The sequence below is a fragment of the Lactuca serriola genome, chromosome 9, assembly GCF_051521515.1.
Source record: "Lactuca serriola cultivar US96UC23 chromosome 9, Lser_US96UC23_V15, whole genome shotgun sequence".
Classification (NCBI taxonomy): Eukaryota; Viridiplantae; Streptophyta; class Magnoliopsida; order Asterales; family Asteraceae; genus Lactuca; species Lactuca serriola.
In genome coordinates, this window is record NC_136416.1 from 135923742 (window position 1) to 135938431 (window position 14690).

Below are 14690 nucleotides of genomic sequence, written 5' to 3' on the forward strand. Positions count from 1 at the left end.
TCCCAAATCTCTCTAAATATGTGAAATCTCTCCCAAATATCTCTTTGTATGTGAAATCTCTCCAAGAATGTCAAATCTCTCCCAAATCTCTCTAAATATGTGAAATCTCTCCCAAATATCTCTTTGTATGTGAAATCTCTCCAAGAATGTGAAATCTCTCCCAAATCTCTCTAAATATGTGAAATCTCTCCCAAATCTCTCTCAAAAGTTTTAGTAACTTTTTGAAGTCATTTGGGTCATTCCGACCCTTAACCGGGTCAAAAACGACTTAAAACGGGGCAAAAACGGACAAAAAGGGCTTAAGGACCCGAAACCCCTCTTAAGGACCCGAAACCCCTCTTAGGGCCGAAAGTCCTCTTAGGTACCGAACCCTCCTGAGCCGAACCCGAACCTACTGAGAACCGAACCCGAAGGGTCCTCTCGGGCCCGAACCTCGCATGCACACCCGAACCCGAAGGCTACTGGAACCGAACCCGAAGGTACTGTTCACTTCGGTCTATCTCGCTTCTGACCCTTCGCTTCCTGCTGACCCTCGCTTCCTTTCGCTTCGGACCCAACATCAGAAGGGACCGAACCTTCGGCCCCCTTCCGAGAAGCTTCGCTGTTAGCCATTTTCTTTCCGGTTTTCGACTACGACTTCATTTTTGCTTCGTTTTTAAGTGTTTTAACGCGGGAATTTCACCCAAAACTTTATTTTAACTTATAAGGACCCATAATTATTAATTTATCACGTTTTTAAGGATAAAACCTTATCCAAAAGAGTGGGTGAAGTACAAGAGGTGGAGTGTTGGCTTTCCTTTATTCTATGACACAAGCAACCACCCATATCCACTCATGTCACTATTCCCCATCAGCCCTTACCTAGTCACTTCATTGTACTTTTCCCACCTTTTTCCAACCACACAATAGGTCAAAGGCTAGAAAAGCCTCCTCTCTCCTCACACTTCATTCATTCTCTTATTTTTCCACCAAGAATCACACTCCAAACTCTCTCATCTTTCTCTCTCAATTTCGAGAATTTCAAGGCATACTCCAAGGCTTTTCTCCTTCATTTAGTAAGTATCATCATTTTTCTTATGATTATTACACATCCTCCTACTCAAAATCATAGATTGCTTACACAAACATCATCACATTCTTGTTAGATCTTCGAATCTTCAAGTGATTCTTCAAGTGTTCTTGAGTTGAACACTTCTCTTCTTCAACACTCATCTACTGAAACTAATCAAGGTGAGTTCATACCCCTATATTTTCACGTTTTCTCAAGTTTTTACGGGGGGAATACAAGTTAAAACACCAAGAGCGTAACTAAACTTTTCTAACAGCCTTCATCAGAAAAGTTCAACTCCATTCATGGACTATTTTGGACAACTTAAACATTTTAGTTTTCCAAAATGTTTTAGGTGAAAGTAGTTCCACTTCTTATCTTTAAAATGACTACTTTCACATCTCCACACGATTTTTCTACAATTTATGGTGATTTTTACAAAACAGCCTGTCTTTTCAAACACAAGTCCGGACCAGTCTGTGAATATGAGCATTTTAATACAAGATAAAGGCTTCCAAAAATCATGATAAAAATTATGAGTAAACTAGACACATTTTAGGAACTCTCAGAATTTACGGATCTAGTTTTCGATTTCGTATGATTTTTCTAAAACAGTGCAAAAAGGTTAAATTTAGTTAACAGCTTATAACTTTCAAAACACTTTGTAACATGTTGAGCAAAGTGTTAAATCTTTGATGACTTCATGTAGTACATGTATTTCTTGTAATGATATATTTATATAATAGGAAATTACTTACTGAATTTATAAGAATCCTCCATCATAACCGTTAGTACAAAACAAAGCAAGATAAACATAGCTATAGTGTACTATACATTTGACTTACATAGAAAGGGTTCTTATACACCACAAATAAACATACTAAACTATAATAAGTATAGTTAGGTTGCATATACATTTCAAACATTTTGATAAACTATAATAGGTATAGTTTGTGATCATTTACATTACAAAAAGGTTTTCACACGAATGGGGTACATTCCAAAGTATCGGGTTTTCATATAAAGGGGGTACATTCCAAAGTATCGGGTTTTCATATAAAGGGGGTACATTCGAAAGTACCAGGTTTTCATACGAATGGGGTACATTCCAAAGTACCGGGTTTTCATATAAATGGGGTACATTCCAAAGTACCGGGTTTTCATATAAGTGGGGTACATTCCAAAGTACCGGGTTTTCATATAAGTGGGGTACATTCCAAAGACCCGGGTTTTCATATAAATGGGGTACATTCCAAAGTACCGGGTTTTCATATAAGTGGGGTACATTCCAAAGTACCGGGTTGTCATATAAGTGGGGTACATTCCAAAGTACCGGGTTTTCATATAAATGGGGTACATTCCAAAGTACCGGGTTTTCATATAAGTGGGGAACATTCCAAAGTACCGGGTTTTCATATAAGTGGGGTACATTCCAAAGTACCGGGTTTTCATACAAATGGGGTACATTCCAAAGTACCGGGTACTCACAAAATAGTTATTATATTTCATCTAGAATTGTTAGACTTCAACTATAATCGTTGAGCGTATATGCTAGAGTCGTATAAGAATTTGGTCTTGATTAGCTTAGAATTGGTGGTGCCCGCCTCATCTCCTGTTCCTCGTTGGGTTGTGGACCTAGGGCAGACCCACTATATTCAACGTTTTATCTAACTTAAATCCTATATAACTTATATACGCTGGACGATTATAGGGGAAATCTACGGGTCATTCTAGGGTTCATTATCACATCATATAGGAATATTCTGTTCACACTTAACTAAGAAAATATTGGATTTTCTGGAAATCAAACTCTATCGATTTTACAAGGAAAACGGTTTCTACTTCAAACAAAACTCTTATGAACTCACCAACTTAATTGTTGACACTTTTTCAAAACTACTTGTATTCTCAGGAAATCAGTGAAACAGGAAAAACTTCAGCGCTTTGAGGATGGGACGTTAAACCGTCAACAATTTTTTTTGTCATCATAATGTAATTGATTTTGAAACATGTAGACATATACGTTGGTGTAACTTTTTCAATTATATTTATGATGCTTGTATTTACTTTGAGCACTATTATTCACGTTGTTGTGATACTGTACATGAAGTCCTCCACCCCCGGACGTTTCCGCCATCCTTGGTTTGGGGGTGTGACACAATACCATCAAGGAAATAATAATTAAGAAGCGTAATAAGAAACGATGCATGCATGCACCATGTCACACCCCAAAACCGAGAACGGCGGAAACGTTCTGGGGCGGAGGACATCATGTAATTTATTGCAACCATGTAAAGTGGTAAACAAGCAAAAACATCATCCATTGCATTAATAGTATAATTTTAAATACAAGTGTGTTCTTTCATAGTAATAAACAACATAATGAACAATCAAAATATAAGACGAGTCTTGACTGCTCCGTCTTCACGAAACTTGGTCGTCGTACCTGTCTATTGGTGACCTGAGAATACAAGTTATTTTGAAAGCGAGTATCAGCAATAAAGGTGGTGAATTCATAAGTATTTATGTGTCTTTGATTTGTAAAACTATAAAGAAAAGACTTGTAATTATTTGAATAAAGGTTTGTATACGTATTGAAATGTTTGTAAGAGATTGTAAACGTTTGAAAAACCCTAGAAAATCCCGTATTTCCTACAAGTATAAAAATTAGTCTTCTACCAAGACTCGACTGTTTTCAAAGTAATCTTCTACCAAGACCCGACTGTTTTGAAAGTTTGAACCTCTACATAACTGAAAGTTTTTCCCATGTACAACTATTATTATTCAACTATAATCTACCTCATTGATTATGTGAATGCGACACAAAATAAAGGTAATAAGGAAAATAATTTAATAACTGAGATCGTATCCTTTTGTACTAGGAAAATCACGGCGTGGGAACCCGCCGAATGGTACAACCGTAGACACCTGTCGATGTACATTTGTCGTTTCTAAAGTGTAAGTACTGTAGTATTGTATAAAGTGACTAATATTATACTAATTGCCTTAATTGAGTTTTAAGGTATAATGTGATGGCTAGATCCCATACTAAACGCTCCCCTGTCAAGAGATTCTGGGAACCAAACGCGACCTTTACAATGTTTGCAAGCCGTGAACATCCACATTAAGATTATATGATCATGTATACCCAATATAACTATCACCTTTTGTTTAGAACAATGCGTTAGTGATTCATTGGTATAGTTAGATCCTGTAATTGTTCCATGCTATAACACCTTAGTATGTTTGTTCTGTTATCGAGTATTGTATCTTCCTTCCTATTTCTCTTTATTGTGTGTTCTCTTATGTTATCGTATTGTAATTGTATTTTTGTAATTGTATTTATGTAAATGTATCTCTTGTAATTGTATGTATTGTATTATTGTAGACTCATGAATGAACTGACTCTTGTGTGATTCCTTGTACTTGGAATAGTAAGTAGTATGTCCTAACTATACCTATTATAGTTACTAGTAATGTACGTGTATAACTGAAGTATGCCTTTGCTACCCAAAGGTACTGAACTAACTGATGGAACTTTTATGTCTTTATATGTATACATGATATATAACTAATATTTAGACGATATTCGGACGAATAACTGATGCCTTAAGGCCACAATTTTAAGTATAAGAAAACCTTTGTTTAAAACACAATTGTAACCGAGTTTGAAAGGAAACATTGTCACACCCCAAAACCGATGTGACAACCCGAATATTTCATATATATAATTTCTACCGTCAAACACTTCATTTGGAAGTCAAATTCATTTCCGCCATCTTCTAGCAAATTTAAAATCCGTTTTAGTATTCCGAGATTTTCACACTTAACAATCAAGTCTTAGAAAGTAACCACTAAAGCCCTAACACCAAAAATCATGCCATAAACCTCATAAGATGGGTAAACTCGGGCAGTAAACTCCGGGGCAGTAAACTCACCCTATATAAGGCTTGAGTGAACCTCATTTACACTCTTTCCACTCTCTCTCTACCCTCTCTCTTCAAGACCCGATTTCTCCTAAAAATCTTCAAATTTTCGTCCCCAAACTGTAAGTTCTTCTACCCTATAGTGTATTAAAGCTTATTACATGTCTATATATCATTGAAATCACCCATAAATGTCATGAACAAGGTGTTTACAGCCCAAGAACTTCTTAGGCCGTAAACCCTTAAAAAGAGTGCCAAAATGCCCCTAACTCCTTCCTTGTGCTTAGAGACTAGCTTAGATCATACCCTTGAAGTTTTATGGACCTTAAACATTAGCTTTTAGAGGGTTGAATGAGAGTTTACGGCCCAGGATCTTCTTAGGCCGTAAACTCCCTCAAATGGTGCAAAATGTGCCCTAATCACCTCACCTACCCTTGGACATTAACCTAGAATTATACCTCAATGAGTTAGGGAGTTGAATCAACGATTTGGCAATTCATGCCATGAGTTTACGGCCGTAAAATCATGGGGAAGTGGTCCCCAGGTTGTAAACTCCACACAAGACCATTATTGGACCTTAAACTCACCCAATCTCTTGTTTAGGCCTTGGAGCACTTAACCACTTAAGTTATAGTAGTTTTAAGACTTGTTTGGAGACCCAATTGAGAGTTTACGGCCAGGAGTAAACTCCCCTGGGTCGTAAACTCCAACAAGCATGGTCATTTGACCATACACTTCCGTATAAAGCCATACACTCCTTTATTGCATCCCAATAGCCTCCTAGCACTTGACCAAAGTGTTTTTCCGCACATTAGGATGTTTATACATGTTTAATTAGTGTTATAATCACTAATTATATGTAAAAATATGTCTTTATATGATACTAGGGTCATTTAGTGTGTTCAAGTCTTCACTTAACACCAAGCACTCAACGGACACCTCCATCCGATCCACTCGCTACAGGTGAGTTCATACCCCTGGAAAATAACTGTACAGTAAAATAGATTTTTGCATATTAAACTGCTTTATCCAGCTTAACATTTCCAAATCATGTTTTCGAATCCTGCTAAAGTATGAATATCCCTTTTTAGATTATTAAAAGGTTATCCAAAGTTTTTCAAAGCTTGTTTACTAAAGAGACATCAAGTCGTAATTTCTTGTTAAAGGTTTTCCAAAGGTTTTCTTCACTTAAACTATTTTCTCAAATCATTTTCAAAAGCTTGTTTTATAAACTGATATCGATTCATAAATTCTTGCTTATAATGTTTTCCAAAAGTTTTACCCAAGTTTCTGTTATGCTTTTATTTTGTTAAATGCATACCCGTATATGTATAGTTATATAAGTAATGTTTAAAGGATTTAGGAAGGCTAACTCTCTTTGATTCCTTTTCCTTGTTTGGATGTGGCTTCGGGGTATCGGTTATCCGTCCGAAGGTTGTTTAAATATTAGTTATATATCACGCATATAAATATGGACATAAAAGCTCTCTCAGCCAGTTCATCGCCTTTGGGTAGTAAAGGAATCCTTCCATTCATCATTCATATACCTAAAACATTAGTAACTATTAAAGGAATAGTTAGGAGATTCTATTTACTCTTTCCAGTGCGGAAAATTCCAAAGGAGTCAGTTCATTCGTGAGTCTATATCATTATTCCATTACCTATAATAGAATTCGAAATACGAGATACATCCTCAGGACACGGATTCTACCATTTTCAAGTTGGTAACCAGAGTTTCCTGGAGGGAGACCGGGCATTGTGTGTATAGATCTATACGGGACAGACACTCCCACACCCTGACTGCTAGCTACAGTCCCGACCGACCAAGCCAAGAGGTGACAAATGTCACATTCATTCCGACGCCAGCAGGTCGTCAAGTATTCGATTGTCAATCAGTATGGTTACGAGTATCTTTATGTTTACCATATAATACATGGCTTTAAGGTAACAAGAATTATTACGGTATTTTTGAAACCATCTTAACCTATTTTCCTAGTTATATACTAGGTCGCGTTATAAACTTTTAGACCAACCCACTTAGGATTACCATATATTTTAGACTTTGCTAGCTGTATCGTTCATTTGATACTGTTTCGAGTCTGTATTTCCTTGTTTTAGACTTTGCTAGTTGTATCGTTCATTCGATACTGTCTGGAGTCTGTATTTCCTTGTTTTAGACTTTGCTAGTTGTATTGTTCATTCGATACTATCTGGAGTCTGTATTTCCTTGTTTTAGACTTTGCTAGTTGTATTGTTCATTCGATACTATCTGGAGTCTGTGCTTCCTTGTGTTAGACAGAGCCAGGCGTATCATTCATTCGATACTCTCCTGGAGTCTATGTTTTCCTTTGCTTTAGTCAGTCGTATTACTGCTGAGGTATATGTTATTTTCCCCTGGTATTTTTACTTGTGATTTCCTCATAGTTCCTTCAAAGTCAAAACTGTATTTTGGTAATGATAGTATTTTGGGGAAAATTACCCCTTAGAACATTAATCTGTCGGGTCTTGGTAGAAGACTGCTTTTATTTAGAAAATATAGGATTTTCTGGAAAGAATTCTAACACTCTGTAGATTCTAAACTACCATTTTCATGAGGTTATTTTGAATATCAATGTGTATTTATACTAACTTCATTAAATACTTATGAACTCACCAGCATTATAAAAATGATGATACTCGCTTTCAAAATAACTTGTATTCTTAGGTCATCGATAGACAGGTACATCCCGGGAGCTTTTGTGAAGTCAACCTAGTACCAAGTTGCATCTATATTATTCTCTATATTACTTTGATGTTGCTATGAAATGTAACCTATGTAAAATTATTACTATTAATGCAATGTTTTTTGTACTTTGATTACTATAATGCATATGTTGTGATACTTGACATGACGTCATCCACCCCAGAACGTTTCCGCCGTTCCGGTTTTCGGGTGTGGCAGATTGGTATCAGAGCATTGTTTAAAGTGAGCTCAGTATATCAATTCATAAAAGATGTACAGCCTATAAATACATTGGGATAAAACACTCTGACCAAGAATTATACTTTAAAATATAACCATATTTAACCAAAGTATAAGAACATCCATAATCTAAATACTCGAACAAAGTATCACTAGAAGAACAAAATAAAAGTCTTTGGATGTTGACCATTACCGTCAAACCTGGGCAGTTATGTAATCGTAAGCTGGAATAAATCTAACCTGATCAACTACATTTATTCGAGATGCGACCAACATGTGCTTGGGAGTGATGGTGGTTTTGCAACGAATCTGAAACTTACCAAATAGGGATGCTAGAGCCAAACATAAAGTTTAAAATACTATGGGAGTATTTTAGGATGCTAAAAGACTCACATTAATCCCAGAATCATATTCAGAAGTTAAGAATCAAGCAAGTAATTAAATACCATAGGGGTATTTTAGGATCCGTAGATAACCTTGTGTGAAAAATTAAAAAGATCCTTATTGATATACCTATGATTACAGAGGGTATACTTCCAAGGTTATATATAATAAGGATCCCATAGACTAAGAATGTGTGGTTTCGCTCTACTTCCTTTTCCTCGTTGGGATATGGATATAGAGTAGTATCACATATTCGAAGGCCTATCGGATCTAAGTTATATATGATTTGTGTATGTTATGTAATTGTAGCAGGACTCAATATGGATCACCCAGTGAAATGTTTTAATATCTCTTAGGATTCTTTAGACATTTCCATTCTCGCACGAACCCTGTAGAAAACCTTATCAACTTCAGTGTTTGACGGAAGAGTTGATTCAGACCCAGAAGAAGTTCATTGAGAAGATTTCCAGTTCGGAAATAAATGAACTAGGACGAGACTATTGAAACCACCAAGTGCCTATACCTTTTAGGGACATCGGTGGGAAATTCTCCTGAACTTCCGAGATTTCCAGTCATCCATCATGAAGTGATGACACTCAGAGTCAGAATCGGAAGTAAGACGGAGTAGAAATTCAATATGTCTACACGAGAAGAGAACCCTAGGTAACTACCCAAAGAAAACCAACGCCGGTCCCAGTCAAGGATAAGAGGTAGAAAGAGGGAGCCAATACATGGAACCCGAGAAGTGTCTTTTCCTCGTTATTGTCGAGCTAATACACCCATAAAATAATATAATTTAGTGAGTTAGTGATTACACTACTCACACTATGTGTTAGGTAAATCGCCTTTTCCCGTCGCAAGTAATACGATTAGATCGGATCTCAAAACCTTGATTGAGAGTGTTTAGCCATAAGTCTTCATGAGCCTTTTCTTCCGTGATCTTCGTTCCGAACTGTCCTCTGATCTTTCCAAAGCCGGAGAGCGAATCTCTCCAGTATAAAGATAACTTAGTAGGAACGACTCCCATCTTATGGCTTTCCGATACTCTTACTCCTACCTTGATACCCAGACTACATCATAGGGATGTAGGTCAACACTTAGATAACCAATATCCGAGGCACAGGAAAAATCTATGCCTATTATAGTATGGATAGATACGTCTAGAGTTAATCATCGTCTCTTATCAGCTTGTGTTCCTTTTCCATGTAGGAAAACCATGCCTCCAAAGAAGCGTAACCAGTCCGCTGGCAAAACATTGACTCTCTTATTTGACAAAGCTACGTTTCAAGCTGCAGTTTCAGTAGCCGTAGCAGCTGTCATGGCTCACCTGAATGCTAACAACGCTAACATTAGCAGGAGCCCTATCGGGAATCCCGATCAAAGCAATGGACAGCAGCAATCAACACCTGTGTACCTAGCCACCTAAGAACCTCGACCAGATCCACCGAGAAGGAAATTCAAGAGCGAAGAGGGAAGTATCTCGACTCAAGGACCTTCCAAAAAGCAACAAGTTGAGGTAGTTAATACCCCTGTCAGCCCTTCCATCCCGACTTCAAGAAGACCATACCTCGGAAACCTTCCCCGTTGCAGCAAGTGTAGCTACCATCATCATGGTATCTACCGAGAACTCTATTGCATTAGGTGCAACAGAAAGGGGCATTCCGCCCGTACCTACAGAACTCCGGTTGAGTTCATTACATCAACCACCAACGTGGCGACCAGCCCAGTATGCCATCTATTGGTGAGATTGGGCACTTCAAGCGGGACTGCCCAACTGAAAGAAACGACAAGGGCGCAGGAGGAGTCTAACCCTAATACCTAGGAGAAGCATCAGGGAACCCGGTAAATTTTTGGTACGTCTCTCAATCCTAGATAACTAACCGAAAACATTAAATGATTTATTCTAATTGTAATTGCTCTCTCGTTAATGCGAAAGTCGCAGAATTGTTGAAAAATTTAAAAATCCATCAGGTAAAGCTATAATGGCTCGATATATACATTAAGGCCATGTATAATTAAGATGGATAGACCTCGAGTGAGTGATGCTGCCTTATTTCCTGTTCCTCGTTGGGTTGTGGATTTAGGGAGGAGTCTCTCAGTCAACAGTCCTTTCCACCTTAATTATACATGACTAGTGTATACTTGTGTGCCCATTCAGCACATGGTCCTATCGACCTTCATTCCATATCATGTCGATTTATGTCAACTTCGACGCATCCATCAATCATGGTTCGACTTAGTGGACCCATGTGTAAATTCCTAGTGCTGTGTAAAGAGAACTTTCACCATAGCCAATTCGTCAAATAAAGGTTCTTCCGAACTTAATAATAAAACCTAATGCAATTCATCGATCGTCCCTCTTATCTAAAACCTTCCGAAATACCCAGGAGAAGGGTATCGCGCGCTGTTAACCAACCTCTCCTTAGACAGATAGAAACCGAAGCGAAAGACACTGCAGGTATCCCAGAAGACGATAACCACCCGAAACCTACTAAGCGGATCCCCCGAAAGGCCATTGACACTGCACAACTAGGTTTGTGAATCAAGAGAAGGAACTCATGAGATTAACTTGCTACTACTGAGTATATGCATTAGAGTGGTATATAATTTAGATCAATAAGATTTAAGATGTGTGCTTCCTCCCTACTCCCTGTTCCTCGTTGGGTTGTGGGTCTGGGGTAGGGTCACACAACTGAACATCCCATCGATCTCAATTATATATGGCTTGCATACACCGAGTATTAGTGATTAAGCCGAGTATGAGCTCTACCACGAACCTTATAGTAAAACTCTTCATCCTACCCCGTGGAATAAGAGCTGGAGGCAAGAGAACTGCTGTGGGTTGAACTACTAGAATGACCACAAATCTGAAATTTTTTGTCATCCCAGTTAAGCCAACATAGTAGCTAACACGCTTAATCCCATGAATTAATCGTCTCAGTAGATATCCTGAAAACCTGGAAGCTGGGATAAGTTAAACTCTGAGAAGAGTGGATGAGGAAATTAGAAGTTCCGAGTGACGGAACCCTATACTTTCTAGAGTTAATCTAAATCGAAGAAACTCAGAACCACCGGAAGAGTAGTTGCAGAAGATACTCCCACTACTCAGGCACTTTGTCCATCCAGTTACAGACGAGTAGTGCATAGGCCACACCGCATCCCCACGTGAAAGAAGTCACCGTAGCCCTGTAGACGATAGACTGCATTCTCCGAAGTGAATACTAGAATGCCAAGAACCATAAGATAACCTCCGCAGCCAAGAATATTTGAATAAAGTACGAAAGTAGGTTGCGTTAAGCCTGATAACCCTATCTTGCCAAGAATATTTGAACCATAGGATAATCTCACCATAGAAGTACATTATGTTCTATGTACTGAAAAGCCCTATCTTTCCGAGAGCTTAGGACCATCTGAGATTCTTTATAAAAATTGGTCCAACCCTTGTCAGACCACGACTACTTTCGGATTTCCATAAGTTTCACCCCAAATCGATCCACGTCTTAGAATTGAAAAAGTGCTTGCCCGACGTAACTCTCGAGATTCCACTTGTCTTGATAGAAATCATTGGGAACCCTAACTTCATAGAGGAACATGTAGGAATCGCGAACCGAGCGATCAAGCGAACGAAACAAAATCTACATCCCGTTAAGTAAAGGTTTTCTAGAATGCCAAGCGAAGGACGGAGTTCACTTGGGAGCGCGAGGACCAACAGAATAGGAAGTACCCTCATCTCTCTACCCGATTGTTCATGCCTACTTCCTTACCTAAACCCTAATTTCGGGACGAAATTCCCTCTAACGGGGGGATGATGTGACAACCCGAATATTTCATATATATAATTTCTACATTCAAACACTTCATTTGGAAGTCAAATTCACTTCCGCCATCTTCTAGCAAATTTAAAATCCGTTTTAGTATTCTGAGCTTTTCACACTTAACAATCAAGTCTTAGAAAGTAACCACTAAAGCCCTAACACCAAAAATCATGCCATAAACCTCATAAGATGGGTAAACTCGGGCGGTAAACTCCGAGGCAGTAAACTCACCCTATATAAGGCTTGAGTGAACCTCATTTACACTCTTTCCACTCTCTCTCTCTCTCCACCCTCTCTCTTCAAGACCCGATTTCTCCTAAAATCTTCAAGTTTTCGACCCCAAACTGTAAGTTCTTCTACCCTAGAGTCTATTCAAGCTTATTACATGTCCATATAACATTGAAATCACCCAAAAATGTCATGAACAAGGTGTTTACGTCCCAATAACTTCTTAGGCCGTAAACCCTTATAAAGAGTGCCAAATGCCCCTAACTCCTTCCTTGTTCTTAGAGACTAGCTTAGATCATACCCTTGAAGTGTTATGGACCTTAAACATTAGCTTTTGGAGGGTTGAATGAGAGTTTACGGCCCAAGATCTTCTTAGGCCGTAAACTCCCTCAAATGGTGCAAAATGTGCCCTAATCACCTCACCTACCCTTGGACATTAACCTAGAATTATACCTCAATGAGTTAGGGAGTTGAATCAACGATTTGGCACTTCATTCCATGAGTTTATGGCCGTAAAATCATGGGGAAGTGGTCCCCAGGTTGTAAACTCCACACAAGACCATTATTGGACCTTAAACTCACCCAATCTCTTGTTTAGGCCTTGGAGCACTTAACCACTTAAGTTATAGTAGTTTTAATACTTGTTTGGAGACCCAATTGAGAGTCTACGGCCAGGAGTAAACTCCCCTGGGCCGTAAACTCCAACAAGCATGGTCATTTGACCATATACGTCCGTATAAAGCCATACACTCCTTTATTGCATCCCAATAGCCTCCTAGCACTTGACCAAAGTGTTTTTCCGCACCTTAGGATGTTTATACATGTTTAATTAGTGTTATAATCACTAATTATATGTAAACATATGTCTTTATATGATACTAGGGTCATTAAGTGTGTTCAAGTCTTCACTTAACACCAAACACTCAACCGACACCTCCATCCGATCCACTCGCTACAGGTGAGTTCATACCCCTGAAACAACCTTTTAAATCATTTTAACTTCTTTTATAGGGGGGAATACAAGTTGAACTGTACAATTATTAGATAAATCACATGTGATTAATAAATATATAGCAAAATAGATTTTTGCATATTAAACTGCTTTATCCAGCTTAAGATTTCCAAATCATGTTTTCGAATCCTGTTAAAGTATGAATTGATGGGTTTTAGCTATATGAAGATTCCTATGTGCACATACAAACTCTAATGCTTGGATCTAGGTTTCTCTAATTAAACATGCATTCAATCCAAGACTTCTAATGGCTAATTGACTATAATAACATTATGAAATCAGAGTTAGAAGTATACCTTGAATCACTTGCTTGATCTTCTTGTCCTTGGAGCTTTAGAGTCACAATTGTCACCCCTCTAATGGCTTACAAACACCAACTAGCAAGAAGATGATTTGAGAGAGAGGAGAGGGAAGAGAAATTGGCCAGGGTTTCTTTCTAAAGCACAAGTGCCGATTTCCTTAACCCTTCGGGTCCTTTTATACTTGTAAGGCTCCTAGAGTTTCACCCTTAAACCATAATTGGATAACTTAGGCCCTAAGCAATCCAATACCCTAGTAGATAAGCCCTTGGATGAAATCTAAGCCTATCCTAAGCCCTAGAATTCATCCCCCCTTATCCTTAATGGATTTATAGCCCAAAGTACAACTATCATACAATTGACAGTTTATGCCCCTTTATTCAATTAACCTCTTTAAGTCACCAAATTAATTCTTAATTAATTTATGACTTATATTAATCAAATAATATTATTATTATTCCTTATATTATTCTCATAATATATTAATAATATTTCTTCTCCCATAATAAATCATCCTTTCAAGTTGCTATGGTGAAGGCAACCCAAAAGGACCATGCACAACCGGGTCAAATACTTGCCTAATATAGTTGCAGCCTTAGACACTATTCCAACAGTCTCCCACTTGGATAAGTCTAGTAACTATATATACATGTATAATCCGATTAGCAATCGTAGCTCTCAAAAACGTTGTCAAACTCTAATCTAATCAATCTTTGTCCTTCAGATAAGGGATCGTACAGTCCTCTGGTTAGATATCATGTAGACATTTATATGGAATCAATTTGTCTAGCATTTGGTTTCTCGATCTCCGATTCATTTGACATAGAACATAATCGAACACATCAATTCAGTTTTGACCGGGCACGACACATAAGTCAAATCAAATCATCGAGCGGCTGAGATATCGCTTTTACCCTCTTAGGATAAAAGTAACAGATAAACTTCGACTTATATGCATTTACTTATTCATTAATCAACTATACACAACAATGCGTTTTATAACATCAAGTTACTGA